The sequence below is a fragment of the Cnephaeus nilssonii genome, assembly GCF_951640355.1.
Source record: "Cnephaeus nilssonii genome assembly, chromosome: 3".
NCBI lineage: Eukaryota > Metazoa > Chordata > Mammalia > Chiroptera > Vespertilionidae > Cnephaeus > Cnephaeus nilssonii.
Genome location: NC_137074.1, coordinates 73,532,143 through 73,547,968, shown reverse-complemented (window position 1 = coordinate 73,547,968; position 15,826 = coordinate 73,532,143). Strand labels below are relative to the sequence as shown.

Here is a 15,826-nt window from a genome sequence, read left to right as displayed (position 1 = left end):
ATAAAAACGAATGAAAACCAAAGGGTGCAAGCAAAAATAACTTAAATATATTTAAAGAACCCCACTACTCAATCTAAAATGATAAATATCCTGAAACAAAATTGGCCTAAGAATTATAGATCTTTTATTCAAAAAACAATATAATTTCTCATTTAATATTAAAAATTTCACTTTACCAGAAACAATAGAAACCAGCAGTTAACACCATTATAATACATGTCATTAAAGAAGCTCAGTAAAATTGTTACTCTTTCTGGAAGAAAACTTGTCAAATACCTGTCAAAAGCTTTGTGGCAAAGTAGTTGTAGGGCAGTCTCAGTTCATAAACTAAACCTTCAAAAAAAACTATCTGTATTCAACAAGCTAGTCATTCAATAAACTGATTTCCTAGTAATTTGGCCTGCTCCCTTTCACATTACTGAAAGATTATTTATTAAAATAAGAACAATACCTAAATAAATGATAACTCTCATTTTTAATATAAAATATAATTTTCAATTATAAGATACTAGAAGCCTGGTGCACAAATTCATGCACGGGTGGGGTCCCTTGGCCTGCCTGGTGTTCAGGGCCAATCAGCACTGGCCGGCCAGAGGGAGGGACTGTGGGATCGGGGCCAATCAGCACTGGCTGGCCAGGGGGAGGGACCACAGGAGGTTGGCCACCATGGGAGGTTGGCTGTGGTAGCTCACTGATCACCAGGGGGCAGCTCCTGTGTTGAGCATCTGCCCTCTGGTGGTCAGTGTGCATCATAGCTACAAGCTGGTCATTTGGTGGTCCAGTCATAATGGTTGTTTAGGCTTTTATATATATAGACTAGAGGCTGGGTGCATGAAATTTGTGCATGGGGGGTTCCCCTCAGCCTAGCCTGCACCCTCACCAATCCAGGACCCTTCAGGGGATGTCTGACTGCCGGTTTAGGCCCAATTCCCGGGATCAGGCCTAAACTGGCAGTCAGACATCCCTCTCACAATCTGGGACCACTGGCTCCTAACTGCTCACCTTACTGCCTGCCTGATCACCCCTCACTGCCCCCCCCAGCCTGATCACCCCTAACTGCCCCCCTGCCAGCCTGGTCACCCCCAACTGCCCCCCTGCCAGCCTGGTCACCCCCAACAACCCCCCCTGCTGGCCTGGTCACCCCACGCAGCCTGCTGTTCAGTTGTTTGGTCATCCCTCATTAACCCCCCTGCCAGCCTTGTTGCCCCACACAGCCTGTGTTCAGTCGTCCCTCTGGTTGTTTCTGTTGTGACGGCCCCTGGCTTTTTATATATTAGGATAATATTACAAGGAACATATAATTCATGTTACCTTGAGATTATTTATAGTGAACATTTATTGAGTACTAATTTTGTAACAGGCCCTCCAGAGGTGTGCTTATAGTTACATGAGAACACTGATATTTTTACCACACTGTGAAGTACAGTTATGTTCTCCATTTTATAGATAAGAAAACCTAAATTCATTCATCTAGTGAGCCCAAACATAGACATACATCAAAATGTCTTTGACAATGGCTACCTGATTTCCATACCATTTTTATAAGATTGGTTTTGGTTTTAGTTTTTGTTTGTTTTGTTTTTATAATTGAGATATAATTAACATATAGTCTTATATTTGTTTCAGGTATACAACATATTGACCCAATATTTGTATGCATTAAGAAATGACCACCACAATGTCTATCACATATCCATCATCACACATAATGAATAATACTATGTTACATATTTGAAAAGTGCTAGGAAGTTGGTTTTATTCCATACTTTTGAATTCTGATATATTGTGAATTTGTGAAGAGAAATTTATCAGACAGAGTCTTGAACTACTTTTGACATCAAACTCTGTAAAGAAGACTTAAGCATGATCCAGGTGTTTGGCAAAATTATCTAAAATGTAGGAGAGTTTCACATCATTAAAGACTACGGAGAACAAAAGTATTGCCAGGCTTCTCCCGGGATCTGTGTTTCTCCCCAACACTGCCACTGTGGAGGGGAGCCATGGCAGTGGGCAGCAATGAGCTCCCAGGTCAATGCTGTGAGTTTCAGCTTTAAAGCCTTGCCAGGAATTCAGGTTGAGTCTTGTTCTCTGATGATATTAACTATGTATCTATTTTATAACTCCATTTGTAAAATCAGCCTAGAACTATTAGGACATCAATTTTTTTTTATTGTTGTTAAAAAACTCTACTCAGGACTAAATTCTGGTTCCCAGATCTTACCCCAGAGGCAGAAACTCACAGGCAGCCCAAAGACATCCCAGATGCAGATTCCAGTTTTTGTTGACTGTATTTTTAAAGCTATTGCCTCACATCACTCAATATTGTTATTTGCCCCTTGGTCTGACATTCTGGCACCACAAGGAGCATTTTATTGTTGATCTTATTACTGCAAGTAAACAACCAAGTATGGATTCCCAATTATATGCCAGCTACTGAGATGGTTTCAGGAGAGAATATAAAATGAAACACTCCCAAGACATTACAGTAGTTTATCCTGGATAGTCTCAAGTTTAGGATTATAGTCTGTGTATTTAAGTTATATTTACTCACTTTCCCCACTATATAGAACATCTTTCTTTTTACAAATACAGTACATATTAGCTTTTTAAAAACATGGCTCTTACATCATCCCATGCACTGAAAGGTCACTGGTTCGATTTCCTGTCAGGACACATGCTCAGGTTGCAGTTTGGTCCCCAGTTGGGGGTGCATACTGGAGGCAACTGAGTGATGTTCCTTTCTTACATCAACATTGCTCTCTCTTTCTCCCCTCTCCTAAACTCTCTCTAAAAGCAAAAAACAAACAAAACAAAACAGCACACCAGGATGCACTGAACATGAATATTTCTCAGAAGTTATCTAACCTAAGAGTTTCCGACAATAAACAGAGAAATATAGGAGTTTAACCACACAGAAATACAACATTTACTTAAATGTAGATCAGTTTACTTTAAGATAAATTTTGCTTCTTAAAGTTTTACTTATGGGAAAATATATATTAACATTTTTTTACTGGTGCTTTTTCATGCATTAATAAAACCTTCAGACTTACCTTTATACAGGTTCTGCGTTTCATGTGTACAATGGTTCATGATGTAAGGTAATTTTCTTCACCCTGGTAGTTCGTAAATATTGTATTTCTATTTGCATAGTGTTTTATTCTTTTTTCCCCCCCTTAGGAGCTTACACTTATTCTAGGGAAGATCAATGTGCCATTGTTTGTAAAATCAGAATCCAATCCCTCACACACATTTTAGATTAGTTCAAAGGACTAGAAAAACCTCTATTGTACTCTATTGTACTTCCAGAATCCTGGAACTTAGTTCCTCCATTAGGGGCCATTGATTCTTCCTTACATTGGACTCTGATTTGTCTGAGGCTATTCAGAAGTCTTCCTAGAGTTTCTTTACAAATCCCACTTAATGTAGGGAATTAGTCATAGTTTTTCAAGATCCTCAACCCACAATGTAGAAACCAATAACAAAAGAAAAGACCAAATCCTAAACATATTAAATATGCTAAAACAAAATCAACCAAACAAAAAATAAACAGAAACAAAAAGGTAATCAAATTCATAGCCTGTATCACATTATGTTTTGGCAAAGGCGATCTTAATTGTGTGTGGGACTCCCACATGTCTCTCCTTAAGATGATGGGGAAAATGAGATATTTAAAACTCTTTATTGACTAATAAAGCTTATCATCCCTTAGGGTATGCTATAGTTCAAGGGTGATTGTCTTTGGTGCATAATGTAAGATAATTTTGTTCATCCTTGTATTTTATTTATATTTGCTTAGTTTCTTTATTCTTTTCTTTTCTTTGGTCCATTTAACTCATGCTCAACTGTTTAACATAATTTTATGCTCTATTTTTTTTCTTTTAGCTTACAAAAAATAAAAAGGTAACTTTGTGAAATAAAAACATTATAACTAAAGATTCCTAGGGAGAAAATTGAGTTGGGGTCAAGTCCTTGGGTAGGAGTCTGCTCCTAGCTCTGCAGAGAAATTTCTTTAGTGTATCTGTTTTCAACTGGCAATATACTTTCAGTGCCGTATGTACATCTGTGTCCTCTGTAGAAAAACAGTTCATATCATTATCTGGCACTGCTGCAGGAATCAAATTGTTTATACCTAGTAAACATACTGACATGCAGGCTACGTGATTAATTTTTAAATGTTCTAGATTCTCTCATAAGAATCTGTCAGGAAATATTTTTAGTCAATACAATAATCATGGCTCTTCTTTCTAATAAAATATATTTAGGAAACCTTTACTCTTTCTTGAAGTGGCATGGATAGGCAAAAGAGAAAGTATGTATTTCACATGTTGTTGTGACCTGTTAGCTCAATAACTTTGCCGTATATTAGGCATGCAGTTTGCTTGTTAAAATTAGAAAATAAACACATTTGTACATTTTCTATACTATTTTTATTCACAGATAATGTTTATGACCTAAAGGAAGTGATGTTTGGTTGATTTAGTCTTTTTTAAGTGTGAGATACTCCTTACCACTTTAATTCATGGTATATTTACTGGGCTTAATACTTTCCACACAGAGCTAGATAAAAGTGAATCCTGTCATATAGCCTGGACTGGGAGGGGGCAGGGTAAGTGGAGTGAGGGGCATAGAAAGTATTCAAGGCACTATCCCAAAAGAAATGATAAAGGGGTGGAAAGCCTACTTCAGACCCTTTCATCTAAAACTCTAGAGAGCCAGTAAGCACCCCTAGAGAAATCTCTAAACTCCAGGGATTCATTTAACATGATGTTTCACAGTGGATTGACTTTAGGGAAAGTTTGCACAGCACTGGGAATAATTACAAGAATAATGATTGGTTTGGAGAAAAGAATACATCACCAAACATATTGAGTAATAGATTCTATGAGTAACTTCCCTGTTTAGGCTATCTTCCAGCCAGTGTCAGAATGATTACTTTCTTTGTGGTACCTAAACTGTATATGAGCAACTATTCATTTACTTGGAGTAGCATTAAATCCTCTTTCCTACAAGCTGTAAAAGCTTCATTTTCCCATCTTGCCAACTTTTAGCCTGCCCACCAACTATGCAATCAGAAATAGTAAAAAATGTGAGGCTAACAAATTGCTGAACTATTCTATCAAACAGTATGTCAAGGTCTAGGTCTTTTCTGCCTTTTAAGAAGAGTTACTACTTTTTTTGTGAGTGCCGATAATGTATAGTTCACACAGATGCAGTTATACCACTCTCGATGCCCTCCATTCGCCACCATCTTAAGAGATACACTGATATTTATGAACACATAAAATCATGTGTGATGTATTTATCTAACCAGGTAAGTTCTATTATAACATGAATGCAATTATCAGCCATGAATCTTTTTCTACGAATTTTCCAGAACATAAACATTCTCTGACACACCTGCCAAGGGGAGGTAAGTAGTTGAAATTACCCCAATCCTATATAATAAAAGCCTAATATGCTAAGTGTCTGGTTGTCTGGTGACCGGTTGACTGTTCAACCAATCAAAGTGTAATATGTTAATGATATACTAAGGCCGCTCAACACTCGCTATGACGTGCATGGACCACCAGTGGACAGACAGTTGACTGGTCGACCAGTTGCTATGACAAGCACTGACTACCAGGGGGCAGACACTCCGACTGGTAGGTTAGCTTGCTGCTGGGGTCTGGCTGATTGGGACTGAGCAAGACGAGCTAGACATACCCTGGAGTCCTCCCGCAGTCCTTCCCCAGCTGGCCAACCTCCTGCGTCCCTCCCCAGCTGGCAATTATCAGGACTGGGCTAGATGGGGCTGGACATGCCCTGGAACTCTCCTGTGGGTGGTCCCTCCCCAGCCCCGATCGTGCACTGGTGGGGTCCCTCGGCCTGGCCTGCGCCCTCTCACAATCTGGGACCCCTCAGGGGATGTAGGAGAGCCAGTTTCAGCCCGATCTCACAGGCCACTCCCCTCAGGAGGACACCAGACACAGGGCTCCCGGCTGTTGAGTGTTGCTGCTGCAGTGGCACAAGCCTCTTTTGATTGGGACTGATTGGGCACGAGCCTGCAGCAGGCGCAGTGGGGCCAGGATGAGCGGCAGGTAGGAGCTGCAGGTGGCGTTGGACTACAGGTTTTGGCCCCGATCCCCACGGGCCACCCAGAGGGACCCCACCTGTGCACAAATTTGTGCACCGGGTCTCTAGTATATTCAGGTTTGACAAGAAAGTGATAATGTATTCATAAGTGATAATGTAAATAAAAATTAAAGCATGATAAGAATGTTGAAAATGTTTCCTTTACAAGGAAGTGGGAAAAGATGGAAAATAGTGGATTATTTACCTCTTGTCATTTTATAATTTTTTATTTACATTTTTCTGATAGAAAAAATGATGATTTATACTCCAGTATATATGTTTGTGTGTGTGTGTGTGTGTGTGTGTGTGTGTGTGTGTATACATATATATATATACTAGAGGCCTGATGCACAAAATTCATGCACGGAAGGGGGTTGTCCCTCAGCCCAGCTTATACCCTCTCCAATCTGGGACCCCTCGAGGGATGTCCGACTGCCCGTTTAGGCCCGATTGGGATCGGGCCTAAACGGGCAGTCGGACATCCCTCTCACAATCCAGGACTGCTGGCTCCCAACTGCTTGCCTGGCTGCCTTCCTGATTGCCCCTAACCGCTTCTGCCTGCCAGCCTGATCACCCCCTAAACACTCTGCTGCCAGCCTGTTTGACCCCATCTTCCCTCCTCTGCCGGTCTGGTTACCCCTAACTGCCCTCTCCTGCAGGGTTGATCACCTCCAACTGCCCTCCCTTGCAGGCCTGGTCCTTCTCAACTGCCCTCCCTTGCAGGCCGGGTGCCTCCCAACTGCCCTCTCCTGCTGGCCATCTTGTGGTGGCCATCTTGTATCCACATGGGGGCAGGATCTTTGACCACATGGGGGCAGCTATATTGTGTGTTGCAGTGATGATCAATCTGCATAGTACTCTTTTATTAGATAGGATAGAGGCCTGGTACAGGGGTGGGGGCCAGCTGCTTTGCCCTGAAGGGTGTCCCGGATCAGGTGGGGGTTCCCTTGGGGTGTGGGGTGGCCTGAGCGAGGGGCCTGTGGTGGTTTGCAGGCCGGCCACGCCCCCTGGCAACGCAAGCGGAGGCCCTGGTATCTGGAATTTATTTTCCTTCTACAATTGAAACTTTGTAGCCTGGAGCGGAGCCAAGCCTGGGGCTCCCTCCGAGGCCGGCAGCCATTTGTGTTGGGTTATAATTGAAACTTTGTTCCCTTAAGTGGGTGGGCCCGGCCAGGGTGTGCAGAAAGCTTTCCTTCCCCTGTTGCCAGCGGCAACCCTGGCCTGCTCTCTCAAGCTTCATTCTGCCGCCATTTGTTTGAATTTGTTTACCTTCTATAATTGAAACTTTGTAGCTTGAGTGGAGGCTTAGGCCTGCAATGGCTGGCAGAAAGCTTGGCTTCCTCTGTTACCTAGGAAACCTTGCTCTCTGTGGCTGTAGCCATCTTGGTTTGGGTTAATTTGCATACTTGCTCTGATTGAATGGTGGGTGTGGCTTTTGGGTGTGTCAGAGGTATGGTCAATTTGCATATTTGTCTGTTATTAGATAGGATATATATATACACACACATACACTAGTGGCCCAGTGCACGAAATTCGTGCACATTAAAAGGGGATTAATTAGAAGAAATAATTTAATATTGCTATTTGCCCTTTCTCTATAATAGAAGTGTCAGAGATGAAAGAAAATTAGTAAAATGTATATGAAAACCTTCCTCCTGTCAGAGTCTGGGGTGCACCACAGGACCCAGAGTCAAGTGCCCGCCCCCCCACATGTGCCTCAAAATCGCGTGAGACCCAGAACCGGCTGGCCCCCGCCCCCATTGGGCTAGATCCAGACCCGGCCAGTTCCACCCTTGTCAAGCCCTACCGGGCATGGGGCGTAGCCTCAGGTCCCCTGGCCCGGTGCCAGGACGGGGGGCATGGCCTGAGGTCCCCCAGCCTAGACTGGGGCGGGGTGCGTGCCTTGAGGTCACCCGTCAAGCCCCACCAGCATGTGGGTGCAGCCTCAGGTCCCCCGTCAAGCCCCACTAGGCAGGGGCCGCAGCCTGAGTTCCCCCGACCCAGCACTGGGGGTGCACCTTGAGGTCCCCCGTTAAGACCCGCTGGGTGGGATGCGTGGCCTGAAGTCCCCTGTCAAGCTCCACCTGATGGGGGGCGCAGCCTGAGGTCCCCTGGCCTGGCGCTGGGGTGGGGGGAGCAGCCTGAGGGCCCCTAGCCCAGCACCAGGACGGGAAGCACACCTTGAGGTCCCCCATCAAGCCCCGCCAGGCAGGGGTCATGGCCTCAGGTCCCCTGGCCTGGCACTGGGGCGAGGGTCATGGCCTGAGGTCCGCCGGCCTGGTGCCGGGTTAGAGGGCAAGGTCTCAGGTCCCCTGTCAAGCCCACCATCAAGCCCCACTGGGCAGGAGGTGCGGTCTGAGGTCCCTCGGCCTGGTGCCTGGGTGGGGGGCATGGCCTGAAGTCCCCTGTCAAGCCCCACCTGGTGGGGGGCGCAGCCTGAGGTCCCCCAGCCTGGCACTGGGGCAGGAGGAGCACCTTGAGGTCTCCTAGCCCAGCACCAATATGGGAAGCGCACCTTGAGGTCCCCCACCAAGCCCCACTGGGTGGGGGGCATGGCCTCAGGTCCCCTGGCCTGGTGCTGGGGTGGGGCGCATGGCCTGAGGTCCCCCAGCCTGATGCCGGGGTGGGGGGGGCACAGCCTGAGGTACCCTGTCAAGCCCTGCTAGGTGGGGGGCGTGGCCTGAGGTCCCCTGTCAAGCCCTACGGGGGCAGGGGAGGGTGTAGCCTCAGGTCCCTGCTGATTGCTCGTTAAGGCTCCTTATGGGAACTTGGCTTCAGCTGTGGGTGCAGCCATCTTTGTGACAGAGTGATGGTCAATTAGCATATTCCCTCTTTATTAGATAGGATACCTATATATCTATATTTCTATATATATAATCTTTTATATGCACAAATTATACCTGTAATACACAATACTCAAAATAGTAATACTATGAGTAATAGTGTCAGTGGTGGTCAAGGGGGTCTCTGGCCAGAGACAGTACTCTGCACCCCTAGTTCTAGTCTTGCTTGTAGGAATAAATTCAAACAAGAGACAACAAGTGGCAGCACAAGCAGGCAAGGACTTTTTGTAGGAAAGAAATAAACTCAGTTAGGACCTGAGTGGGTAGCTCAGCTGGCTGAGACAGAACTGAATGCCCCGATATTTGGGAGTTTAGAGGATTTATATCCCTAAGCTAGAATGCCCCTAGGCAAGAAGTAAGTCACCCCCTCCCTCATGTCTCAAAAAAATGTATCTTTACATAAGGCTCTTTCACCTAAGTGCTGTGCCACCGTTTAGCCCACATCCTGGAGGGGCTCTGAATCGTTCCTGCTCACAAAGGGGTCTGCCAACTTCATTGCCTGTTTTCAGTTTGTCATGACTTATACATACTCCCTCCAAGCCCCAACTGCCTTTCCCAGCTCATATGTATCCAGCTGCCTAATCTAACAATAGTAATAGTATACTCACAATAGCTCTATTTTCACAGTAACTTTCAATTCAGGAAAACATTCTGATAACACAGTAATCGTACTTCTTTTCCAAGGAAACACCAAATACCATATGATGCGGGTGCTGCTGGAGGCCCTGGATTAGGAGGCTGCAGCAGCTTCTGGGGAGGATTTGCAGGGGCATCTGGGTTAGGTAGGGCTGAGGTCTGGGAGCAGCTGAGGCTGCAGAGCTCTTGGAGACAAGGCTGAGGACAAGGATTAGATCGTTGCCACCAAGCTGGGCCACCTAGTCAAGGATAAGAATTTCAAGTCCCTGGAGTAGACTGTCTCTTCTCCCTGCCCATCAAGAAATCTGAGATTATTGACTTTTTACTTGGGAACATCCCTCAAGGTGGAGGTTTTAAAGATTATGCCCATGCAAAAGCAGGCCCACGCTGGCCAGAGAACCTGGTTCAAGGCCTTTGTCACCATTGCAGACTACAATGGACATGTTGGTCTGGGTGTTAAGTGTTCAAAGGGAGTAGCCACTGCTATCCATGGGGCCATCATCCTGGTCAAGCTCTCTATTGTCGCTGTGCACGAGGCTACTGGGGAAACATCAGCAAGCCCCACACCATCCCTTACAAGGTGAACAGCCACTGTGGCTCTGTGTCCATGCACCGCATCGCCATCCCCACCCCCATCCCCATCCCCATCCCCATCCCCATCCCCATCCCCATCCCCATTCCCATCCCCATCCCCAATCCCCATCCCCATCCCCATCCCTATCTCCATCTCCATCCCCATTCCCATCCCCATCCCCATCCCCATCCCCATCCCCATCCCCATTCCCATCCCCAATCCCCATCCCCATCCCCATCCCTATCTCCATCCCCATCCCCATCCCCATCCCCATCCCCATCCCCATCCCCATCCCCCTCCCCATCCCCATCCCCAAGGGCCCTGGCATCATCTCATACCTTGTGCTCAACAAGCTGCTGCTGATGGCTGGTATCGCTGATGATGGCTGGTAAAGATGACTGCTACACCTCGGCCAGGGGTTGCACTGCCACTCTGGGCAACTTCGCCAAGGCCACCTTTGATGCCATCTCTAAGACCTACAACTATCTCACACCCGAGCTCTGGAAAGAGACTGCATTCACCAAGTCTCTATCAGGAGTTCACTGTCCACTTTGTGAAGACCCACACGAGAGTATCTCTGCACAAGACCCAAGCTCCAGCTGTGGCCACCACATAAGTTTATACAAGAAGAATAAAGTGAGTTAGGCCTGTATTTAAAAAAACAAAAACAAACAAACAAAAAAACAGTAATTGGCCCTGGCCAGTGTAACTCAATGGTAGAGTGTCTGCCCTCGCAATGAAATGTCACTGGTTCGATTTCCAGTGAAGGGCATGTACCTGGGTTGCAGGTTCATTCCCCAGTCCTGGTCTGGGCGCATGTGGGAGAAACAAATCGATGTATCTCTCTTCACATCGATGTTTCACCTCTCTCTCCCTCCCTCTCACTCTTTCTAAAAATCAATGGAAAAAATATCAGGTGAGGATAAAAAAAAGGATATATAAAACAATAGTAATTCTAATAATAATAATAATAATAATAATAATAATAATAGCTAACATTTATTGAAAACTTTTTTACATACCAGGCATAGTTCTAAGTGGCTCTATGTGTTAGCTAATTAATTATTACAATGTTCCTATACAGTAGGTATTATATTATCCCCACTTTACAGATAAGTAAGTTGTGATACAGAAAAGATGTAAAAAATGTGCAAAGTAATCCCTCAAATTGAGCAGTTCAATATCGTACACATTTTGTTAGCTGTATTATTACTTATCCTAAGACTTAATGAGTTATAGATCAGGGCATAAAATAATGTAGATGATTTTATGAACACAGTCTATTTCTGAAATATATTTTAAATCAGACCATTCTAAGATTAAACCCTAAACGGGCATTGTCTGATATATTTGTCTTGGGAGTTGGCCCTGAAGTTGTACAAAGTCAAATAATACATTTGGTAAAAAGTAAAGTATAGGTTTAGCAGGCAGTTTTTAGTATGTGAAGCAGAGAAAGTTGACCTGAAAAAATGTTTCTTCAAATGATTAAACATATTCAGAGAGTTAGAAAAAAATCTTCCTTTATGTTAAATATAAAATGAACTATGTGTCCAAGAAATATTATGTTACAAGCAAAAAGTAAGCTCTAGCTCTGGCCACACTGTCCTGCATATTCGTCACCGCCAACATGTGGTTCCTGAGCACTGAAGATGGCTGTATGTGTAGGACCCACACCTGAATCCAAGGACTTAGACGAAAAAAAGGTAAAGTATCTCAATAATAATTATTTACATTGGCTATTTGTTGAAATAATATTTTTATCTATATTGGATTATGTAAAATATACAATCAATTCTGACTTTCATTTTACTTAAATGTGACACAGAAAATTTTAAATTAGATGTGGGCCTCTCAAGCTCTAAAGCATGTAGATGGTGCAAATGTTCCCTCTTGTTTTCTGTGTACTATAATGTTATTCTCTACAGACAGTGTTATAAAATTTTATGTGTAAGAGTCCCGAGATAGGAAGATTTTGGAAGAGCATATGTGCAATATACTATCATATAGTAAGTAACTTTAAAAATGGAAATTAAAAGCCTATGATGTCGACTAACATATGGGTTTTTCAAAACTCGTACTGTGGAAGACTTTCTGTAAAGAAATACAAAAGTGCTTACTAAAATATAAAAAAGAAACAGTGGCATATTTCAACTGTTGTGCCCCAAGAATTTTTGAAACACGCTGTGGACTACCTCTGAAAAAGACTGCTCACATTACAGTGTGTCTGTTGAAATTTAGGATTAATTTCCAGGTGGCCATTTCCCTGATTATCAAAAAGGAAGAATAGTCAGGAGCCATAGAAACCCAGGAGTCTCCACTTTCTGTTTACACATGAACTTCCAATCTGCTGCCCAGAGCTAATCCACAAAACAGGTCTTCCTTGCAGACTCGGTGGTCCCTATCCCAGAACTAGTCCCATTTTACCTTCTCCCATATTTTCTCTATAACTAATTAAATTCTTTCAAAATGGTGGCTTACGTTTTTCTCCACCCTACTTGATGTATAAAAACACTTTCAAAACTCCAGGATAAATATAAACTGCATGCTGCCTTTCCTGTTGAAGCCATGAGACTGGTGGTTTAGACTGCATGCCCCAACACCGGTCACTATTTATTTATTTTTTTGCTAACAGTGGCCCAATGAAATCTTTCTTTCAAATAGACTTTCAGCCGTGGAAGTTAAAGGATTTTGTTTAATAGCAGGCAGGATATGATCAATGTAGTCACTCAGGAATCAAGGCTGATGGAGTCACTGTCATGATGATAAAAAGTAAGGAGAGATGAAGAAATAGAAAACTAAATTCAGAAAGACAAAAAAGTGAACGTTTATTTGATAATTTTATACATGCAAGATGCAGCTCAGGGAATGAAATGGTGTCTGCTTTCCCACTATCTTCTCCATGTTTGTGTTCAAAGGATCCTGGGTTTCAGTCTTGTCAAAGACGTGAAAGACTGTGTATTCATATCACATTAAATACAATTGTATTTACACCAAGATATACCCTGAGGAATAATGGGGATACATTATATACCTACAGATAAGAATTTGTGTTGGCTTATGAACACGACAGGGGTCCAAGTGATGAAATGTCAGGGAAAAAAAGCAAGGGGAGGCATAGGAAAGAACAGAAGTGTGGTTAGGACTGCACACCTGGGTCCTTTCTCTGTTATTTAGGAAAGATACCAGCAGGCCCCTGGGCCCCTGCTGGCCTTTTGTTTTCCAGAGTATTGTCCTGCTGCCCTGATGGGGTGAAAAGTGACCTTGCTCATTTAGTGATGGTGCAATAACCTGAAAAGCTGCCTGCCTGTGCTGTGTTAGAGATTAGATTATGCAACACCTAACAGATGCTCTGAGGGTTTTTGAAATAGCAAATCTAGTTTCAAAACTGCATGTGTTTTTCATCTAAAATGCTGAAGGAGTAACACTGCTCCTGTTCATTTTAAACAAGTTCACCTATGGTTTCTTCACTACAATACGTCCCAAACTAGTTATCTACAAATCACTTGGTTTACCATTCTAATCAGTAAGTGCTCAATTTCATTTGAAGATATATCTTGGGCTCTGATTCTTCTACAAGAAAGTGCCTCTTTTTAATGGCATTAATGTTACCTTTTCAGGTTAGGCTTGCAAACTCAGGCCTCAAGGGAATTTTTTTTTTTTTTTTTTTGGCACCGAGAAGTGTTTCTTTGGTTATGGCCTTGAAGCCAGTACAGATCCAACATATATGTGTCTGTGAGTGTGTGTTGGCTTGGCTTGGGGGGTGGAGTAGGGGAGGAGAGAGTTTAGATTAGCTGCAAGTGAGAACAGCATGCTTTTTGATGAATTACACCTTAAAAAGAATACAGTAAAATAGTTAAGGTTAGCATAAAACAAACACACATTTTGCATGACCATAAATTAATAAAGCAACATGAATACAATCCCAACAAGATTTCTCTCCTTGGTCAATAGTGAAAGGAGTAACTTTTTTTTTTTTTCATTCAAAGGCAGTTTGATTAACTAGGATGGCTGGGAAAATGTGACGTGAAGGCTGTGCCATTTAGTCTTCTAAATTGACAAGAACAGATTATCTTTGTTGTTACAGACGTAGTAACAAAGGGAACACTACTAAGGTCCCTTCAGGTAATAGAAGTTCATAAACAGAAATGAACAGTGTAGAGGAATAATAGTATGGCCCTTCTTAGTGGAAGATAGTATTCTAGCTTTTAAACAGAATAAGAAAATTCTTATAGAACTAGCATACATTTAAATTCAGAGAACAAGAGACTTCCTCTCTGAGTGTAGAAAGAGATAAACCTTGAAGTTTTTCAGAAATTTATTTTCCTTCTTGTCCTTTGTTGTATTACAAGTATTTGAGGTATGAGCTGTTTTTGTTACCTGGGAAAAATATATGAACTTTCTAAATGGATATGGTGACTTGCTTGTATAAAGCCTGGTTATAATGAGCCATCATGTATTTTGTGAAGAAAAAGAAAGTATGCTAGAGGGTTTTACAGAGGAGGCAAAGGGGGGGGGGGGGGGGGAATTATATAAGCTTAGAAAGCTTAAGTACTCAAAAGACCTTTCCTTCAGATAAGAGAGATACACCAAGAATGTGATGAGAGTAAAGGAGAAAAGAAGAAGGGGAAAAAAAGAGAGAGAGACAGAGAGAGAGGAGGAGGAGAGAAGAGAAAGGAGAGGAAACACAGAGCTTATCAACATTTTATCTAATGCAATCTTCCTAAACATCATAAAAATTTAAATAATAAAATAAAAATAGGAGCCCAGTGTTGCTCAGTGTTTGACCATTGACCTATGAACCAGGAGATCACCATTTGATTCCCTATCAGGGCATGTGCTCAGATTGCGGGCTGGATTCCCAATAGAGGGTGTGCAGGAGGCAGTCGATCAATGATTCTCATCATTGATGTTTCTCTCTCTCTCTCTCTCTCTCTCTCTCTCTCTCTCTCTCTCTCTCTCTCCTCTTTTCCTATCTCTGAAATCAATAAAAACATATTAAAAATAAATTTAAAAATGAAATAGGGGATGATTGGAAAGAAATAGCTCTTACTATTACAGGGTCTTCAAGAATGAATATGATCTTGACTCAAAAATTTATCAAACTGTGAGTCTATAAGAAGAAACAATCGTTTCAGGCTTTGTGCTCCTGAGAAGTGCTCTTCTCACTAATTTGATCACCCATTTGTCTCAGGAGCTTTAACCCTTTGCACTCACTTGCTTTTTTCTCGATTCCTTTATTCTACTCGGGATTTAATTTTTTAAATACCCCAGATTTTACAAAGCGTGGCAGTAGAATAAAAAACTGGAGTTTCTTTTCATACAAACTTATTTATTTGGATTTTTTTATATTTCAAATTATTGATACATTCAAAGAGTAATTTTAATCTCGACATCCAAGTGCAAAAGGTTAATAATACCCTCCATCAATTTGTTAAATTGATCAACATTTTTTTATTATTATAGAACTTTTTTTTTAATGCATCTGGCTTCTATAGAAAGACATGATAAAGGAAAATATACTACAAAAATGCTCTGGACTATGTATCAATCAGTCTGTGCAAATCAAAAGAAGAGAGAGAAACTGGGAAGCATGTTCTGCTTATCCAAACCAACATTTACTGAGGGAAAAAACATATTTATATATTAAGCTGGATTGACC

At 42.6% G+C, this 15,826-nt stretch overlaps 1 pseudogene across 1 annotated transcript; it reads left to right on the top strand.

Annotated features, from left to right (window-relative positions):
* The first annotated feature begins 5,230 nt into the window (after window positions 1–5,230).
* Window positions 5,231–10,783, top strand: LOC307096729 (small ribosomal subunit protein uS5-like; annotated as a pseudogene). The gene is made up of 3 exons: window positions 5,231–5,314; window positions 9,791–10,194; window positions 10,455–10,783. The product of its transcript is annotated as a small ribosomal subunit protein uS5-like (transcript).
* The last annotated feature ends 5,043 nt before the right edge of the window (window positions 10,784–15,826 follow it).